A 7,316-nucleotide genomic window follows, 5' to 3' on the forward strand; every position below is an offset into this window, starting at 1 on the left:
TCCTCTTTAAAGGCAGGTGCATTGGCTGCTAAGCAAATATTGATTTATTGTGGGATATCTGGTTTTCTTCAGTTGTTACAGAAATATTTTGTGTAATCATTGACAGATAAGGAAGGACCTCGTTGACATTTATGTGGTTTGATTTTGCATACTGTGCAATTATGTCTAAAAATCCTGATATAAGTTTCTGAACCCTTCAAATTTACTGACATGATATAAATATAGGTCCTGAACTCAGAGTTGAGTGTAACAAGTAACAACAGTAAAAATGAAATGGCACAGTTTCAGAGACCTTACTGGCCTGATACAAATATGATTTTATGTATGTAGAGTGAAGTGGCAAGTGAAAATTTGGGCCAAGGCTGGGAATCGAACCGAGGTCTCCTGCTTGGTTGGCAGGTGCCCTAGCCACTAAGCCACCTTGGCACAGCAGTTCGCACAACTGCACACATTACACTAGCACGCCTCCATCCTTGATCCAAATTCTCGCTGCCACCCCAGTCTACTTTAAATGCCCCCTTACTAACGAACAGAGTTTCCGAAGCTCTCCATGTTCTGGAATAGCATCTCAGCATCGAATGCAAGTGGCTGATCCAGCCGGAAACCTAGCTTCAGATACTTAAACTAATGATATATTCATGTGAAAAGGGGAATTTAAAGTAAACTGGGGCGGCAGTGATGACACTTGAGGTAGGCCTGCCAGAGTAATCTGTGCAGTTGTGTGAACCGCTGCATCATGGTGGCTTAGTGGTTTGCGCACCTGCCTAACAAGCAGGAGACCCAGAATCAATTCCTGGGCTTGGTACAAATTTTCTTTCACCGCTTCAGTCTATATACATAACATAATGACAGTAGATTTCGATCTTGAACACATTGATGGGGTGTCTCCATGTCTCAAGAGTTTGTCACTTTTAAAATTTGTTGCTCGGAAAGGTGGCCTGGACGAGAGGGCAGAGAGGACGGGTAGGGCAGAGTGAGCAGGAGTCAAAGTGGTAGCCCGAGGCCTGGACACAGTGTCCCCTCGCCGTCGTCATGCTATTAAAAAAAAATAAAACTGACTAAACTCCGTCCGAACAGGCCTTGGAGGGCCCAACGTTACCGACCGACCGCCGTGTCATCCTCAGACCATAGGCATCACTGGATGCATATATGGAGGGGCATGTGGTCAGCATACGCACTCTCCTGGCAGTATGTCAGTTTACGAGACAGAAACCGCTACTTCTCAGTCAAGTAGCTCCTCAATTTTTCTAACAAGGGCTGAGTGCACCCCGTACTACCGCTGTCCTAGTTGGCAGCTGATGCTTAACAATAACAGGGGATGTGGTTTCAACAACTTGGTATGGCCCTTGATACCTCGTGAGGAACTTCTGCATTTTTCCCCTTTTGTGTATAGGGGCTGGGCAGCATTACCCATTGCCCCCCTTTGTACTGCGGTAAACTTCCTTTCCACTTAACTGTGTCTTATTGCCTCTTCAAAGCCTTCGTATTCGCCTTTTGTAACCGTTTCCTGACATCTCGAATTGTTCTCCCGAATTGACGTACAGATTCACTGGACCTTGCAGGAGGGCTTAATTAAGTGGAAAAGGCACTAATATTAATGAATAAATGCAATAATTTTAGTAGCTGTGTGACCGGTTACGAAGTCTCGTAACCAGTTGGCCCTGACTGGTATTAGCACGCAATCTGACTGCATAAATTAAAAATAAAGAATGACAAGGAATTTCCATTAACATAATTGATTAAATAAGTCCCCTGCAACTATAAAGCTACGAAACAACGAAGCACAAGTGTAACTGTTCTTTGTGTGGTAGTGTGACTCAATGTACATGTATCTGGCTCGGTTGTTTCTCAATACGCCAAAACATTTTAAACACCATTTACAATGAACTAATTGAAAAACCGGAAATACTATAATTGCACATAGAAACCAGAATTACAAGTCTAATAAATGAACACGAGCCAGATGCTTTGTTGACTGTACCTGTGAGCAAAAGGGATTGTCATTAAAGAAAACTGTAATACCTTTTTACCTCATTATATATTGACGAAAATATTCCATTACACCAGCATCATAAATCAAAAGCCCACCTCCTTTGTCAAATATATTCTGACAATTGCAACTTCTTCCATCTATACATTACACCAACTGAACAGCGTCTGCTCTCTCGCCCAACAGAACAATAACTGCCTCGACATCCTCTGAACTACTACTGGTCAGTGGTGGAATAATAATCTTTGGCACAATCTCTGGCGCTGTGACTCAGTGTAGCCACCTTTCATATTCCCCTCCTCCACGGGCTAGAATTTGATGGAATGTTTTGCCAGCATTGGTGGTGAAAATACCATAAAATTCGTCCAAAAAACACAGACAAAAATAAAAGATGATATTAATAAGGATATATCACATAACTAAATAAATTTTGGCTTTGCACTGACCCTTCAATAACCTAATATATAAAAATACGGCAAGGAATACAAATGCTTGCATACATGTGATTTCACATAAAAGATTACGCGAGTAACACTTCTCAGAGTAGTTAAACAGTTCAATCAATATGGCACCGGCAATGACGAATAGGAGCAGATAAGAGTCTCATAACATTTCATAAACAGTAAATACACAAAAAATCAGTTTACACAAATATTCACATAAAATCTTTTCAGTAGTTCAATAAACAAGTAGCAATCCTCAGAGTAGTTGACAGTTCCAACAGTAGCACTCAGCAATGGTCAACAGGTGCAAATAGCAGTCCTATATGATGTCGTCAGCAGTATTTGAACAGCTCCAACAGTGGCGCCCAGCAATGGCGAGCAGGTGAAGGCAGGAATGAGTGACATCACATCAATAGTAGCAGTTCCAACAGTGGCACCCAGCAATGTAGAACAAGTGCAGGTAACAAATGGCTCTGAGCACTATGGGACTTAACTTCTGATGTCATCAGTCCCCTACAACTTAGAACTACTTAAACCTAACTAACCTAAGGGCATCACGCACAGCCATGCCTGAGGCTGGATTCGAACCTGCGACAGCAGCGGTCGCGCGGTTCCAGACTGTAGCGCCTAGAACCGCTCGGCCACTATGGCCGGCTGCAGGTAACAGTCCATAATAGTCACCAGCAATAATTAAACAGTCCATCACATTTCATCAGCAGAAATTAAACAGTTCATCACATTTCATCAGCAGAAATTAAACATTTCCAAGTGGCACCCTCCAATGATAACAGGTGTAAGCACGAACAACAGTTTGAACGCACACACAGTTGCTTTTACAGAATTATTATCAATGCTCTTACACTAAACATACAAATTATAATAAATACCCAAATGATATCAGATAATTACCATATTAACTATTACAAATACACAAACATCAGTAAACCTATAATATTTATGTGTCTCAGTGCAAGGCAGAACAAATAAGTAAAATAATATTTAGGAGGTAGGTTGGTAGCAATTATTTGGGGTTAGGAAAGAAAAACACACAAAACACACTCACTCATCTTTCATCCGCATACTAAGTACTATAGTGTAATTGAATAGTGTTAATTGTGTAAATGCAATTCTGTCAACATTTGATGTTTAACATGTGTATCAATTAGTTGTGGCAGCAGTGTATAATAGGCAATAGTAGTTAGTCAACGTCATAGTCATCATGTCAAGACCAATGTTTGCCAAGCCACATCAAAATATACGGTTGCTGAACAGCTGTCAGTTGGCCAACATAAGCAAATACTTCTTTCCCCCCAAAAAAGTAAATACTGCTTATTGGTTTAACAGTGTGTGTGTGTAGACAATCTTCCTTCCACTGGAGTGTTCTAGTCTGCCATCTTCATCCTTCTTGTTCTATATAAACCAACAATATATATATGATCCTCACTTAACTTACCTCTTATCCACCAAAACTCCAATAATCATCAGCATCACACAATCTCAATACTTCAATAATACCTCTTCAATACGTCGATACATATAAACCTTACCACCAATATCATTTCATTTCCATAACAACTATTTCCTCTAGTCAGTCTCCTTGAACAAGTACAGATAAAATCCGCTACAGTCGCAGGTTCGAATCCTGCTTCAGGCATGGATGTGTGTGATGTCCATAGGTTAGTTAGGTTTAAGTAGTTCGAAGTTCTAGGGGACCGATGACCTCAGAAGTTAAGTCCCATTGTGCTCAGAGCCATTTGAACCATTTTAAACAGATAAAATCCTAGTGCAAACTTTAATTCATCATCCCATATAATCCAAAGACTCAATGGCCACACACAACCTCTGTGTAATCGACCTGAGCCAAATCTTCTACTCATTATGAATTACAAAACATATTTTGGTTACCTTGTTCATCATAAAATAAAAGAAAGCATACATGACCTCTAACAGCCTTCAGTTAGAGTAACTTTTAGTAAATAGGCGCAGTACACAGTGCCAATCATCACATAAGAATCTGAATGAATAAATCGTAATATTTCACAGTGTCTACACCACTTCAAGAATCATGGCAAAACAGAAGCAAACATGTCGATTGTTTCTTAGTGTAAAGTGTCACTTGTTATTTCAATTGCTCACGAAGAATGCAGTGTAATAAATGTCAATGGTCTAAAGCTAGTGTATGTATTTCATGTCGTCAGCTTCCTTTCTATAATAATGAATTTATACAGCTTCCATAAAACCTCCAGTTCGTGTGACTTCAATGAAGTTTCTTGCGCCCACGTAGTTCGTAGAATTGTAGCAGTTCAATTTCTTATCTTAAAATGTAAAGTACAGAGCGCAAGCAAAACATTCAATAGCGAGTAAATATACCAGTAGAGTTCAGAATGTCAACAAGTGGATGCAGCACAATCCCTACAACGATGCTCTGCCAAGCGAACAATCTATAATTATTACCATAGTGTAACCTAAACTCTATGTTCGTACCCAGTATATAAGCATTTCTATATACTAAATTAAACAAAAGGTATGACAACAAAACATTAAATGTGTAAATATGCAATCCATATGCAAAGCACCAAGTATATATCTTACATAATAAATAAGTCATTAGCGTCATATCAGCATAAGCTAATAAATGTTCATATGTAATCTTAATAAGTAAACATGAAGGCGCAAGCAGAGAAATCACAAAGTATAACTTACATTCATAGCCATATCAGCACAACTAATCAGGTGACAAATATAATTTAAATAAATAGGAACAGCAGGCACATAATGAAAAACATGACATCAGTGAAAAAACATAGCAGTCAAGCGATGCCTAATATACACAACTAACAACCCTCTTCATTAATAAAATATTGTCAAAATCAGCAAATGTACGCAAGCATGTCGCTTCACGAGTATATTCATAGAGCATAAAATTTAACACAAAGTATAGATCACGTAATAGCGAGGAGCAAATTATATATAAAGTACATCCTAAGTAGAAATATGTTACCTGAAAAATAAACTCAATTAATAGTTACCTTTTTAGTTTATTACTTTCTTCCTCGAAATTACATTCTTCCTGAAATTTTCTCTATAGCAAGTCTTCTTAATGTCAGACACACAGAGAATTTACCTGTAGTTCTTAAGGATTTTATACAACTGTATCCTGGAAAAATGGAACGTTAATAACATAATATATCAAGTCACTATAGTTTTATACTACATTTAACCAGAGAAATTAGACAGTGTACTTGTCTACCGCTGTCAGTGCATTTGCAATGAGCGCTCGATCAGCTGTAGGTAAGCATGACGTAGGAAGTAATTGTTTGCGGTCAACGGCTCCCTTGTGCAGCGCGCGGACTGTCTGTCGCTTTGTGTATGTGCTGCCACTAAAACACGGCGCGGTGTCCCTGTGTTCTCTGCGTGTTTACGTGTAACTGTTAATTTTCTCAAAAGTATGTCATTGCACAAAAATTTTAACATTGGATATATGATGTATTCCTTAGAGCGCCGTGATTTAAGAGTTTCTACCTCAACAGTGTTATCATGAATAATTTAGCGAACTCTATATGGACCGTTATAAAACAGAAAAAATTTTAGTCACAAGCCTTTTCCTTTGTGAGACAAACGATGAGACTTAATTAACACCTTTTGAACAACTGAAAAAGTTTTTAAACGACCGGGACTTTTAGCTGATTTCTCTCTTCTAGCAGCCGCAGATGCAATATTTTGTAGAGCCTGGCTGACAACTTCAGAATGCCGCAGTTTCCGTGTAGGTGAAAAAATAACTATTTCAGAAATAGGATTTGTCGTTGCTTTGTTTTTTAATATCAATATAGGTGGTAAAGAAGTTGAATCATTAGGGAGTTCGTTCAGAATGTTTTGAAAAATGTGAAGATACTGATCCCACGTTCTGTGATTATGATGACAATAAAGACTACACACTTTAATAATTTCCTTCATCCATCTCTCTGACGTGTTTGACTGACGGTAAAAAAGTGAAATGAAAATTGGTTTAATCTTACGACGCCATAGAGTACGAAGCCAAATTTTAGAGCGAAACTGTGATCCATTATCTGATATAACTTTATCAACATGACACACTTCTTTAAGAAAATTTTTGCTGAAAGCATTAGATACTGAACGAGTTGTTGCTTTGCGTAAAGGTGTAAAACACACATATTTTCATGTCAATTCCACTACTACCGTAATGTACGCAAAACCATTACTTGAACCAACCACTGGATCGAACAAATCGACTGCAACCATCTCCTTTAATCTCGCTGGAATGATAGGAAACAACGGTGCTCTGTGAGAAATAGTTGGCGGCTTAGCCTTTTGACATACTTTGCATTTAGCAAGAACAAATCGAATACGTTTTTCCATATTACTGAAGTAGCAATTTTCTCGTAATTTATAAAAGCATGTTCTGGGACCAAAGAGTGCATAGCTGAAATGTCTATACCAAATCAATTTATTAACACACTCATCAGGAATGCAAACTAACCAAACAGAGCTGTCAACCGATTTTCGTTTAAAAAGAATATCATTATGAACTAAATACGCTTTTCTTTCTCCTCCGCTTCTCCTTAATGTCCTTCCAGATTGGATCCTGGTTTTGCTCCTTAGCGATGTCCTGGAGCGAAGACGAGATGAAATTTTCAAACGAAACACCTTGAATATGCCTCAAACAATAATTGTTTTCTTTGCAGTCTCCCTCAGCATTTTTTGTTTCAAACCCATAGATGCACGTGATAAAGCATCAGCAATAATATTAGAAGAACCCTGGATGTAAGCAACAGTAAAATCGAATTCCTGTGGATACAGTGCCCATCGTGATAATCTTCAATGTGTTAATTTTGTTGACATCAGAAAATCCAGAGCTCGATGAT

At 38.5% G+C, this 7,316-nt stretch overlaps 1 non-coding gene across 1 annotated transcript; it reads right to left on the reverse strand.

Moving 5' to 3' along the window:
- Positions 1–354: 354 nt before the first annotated feature.
- On the reverse strand, positions 355–426 carry Trnag-acc (transfer RNA glycine (anticodon ACC)). Its single transcript has one exon. It is a non-coding gene; the product is annotated as a tRNA-Gly (tRNA).
- Between the last annotated feature and the right edge of the window lie 6,890 nt (positions 427–7,316).

This window comes from Schistocerca cancellata, chromosome 4 (genome assembly GCF_023864275.1).
Source record: "Schistocerca cancellata isolate TAMUIC-IGC-003103 chromosome 4, iqSchCanc2.1, whole genome shotgun sequence".
Taxonomy (NCBI): domain Eukaryota; kingdom Metazoa; phylum Arthropoda; class Insecta; order Orthoptera; family Acrididae; genus Schistocerca; species Schistocerca cancellata.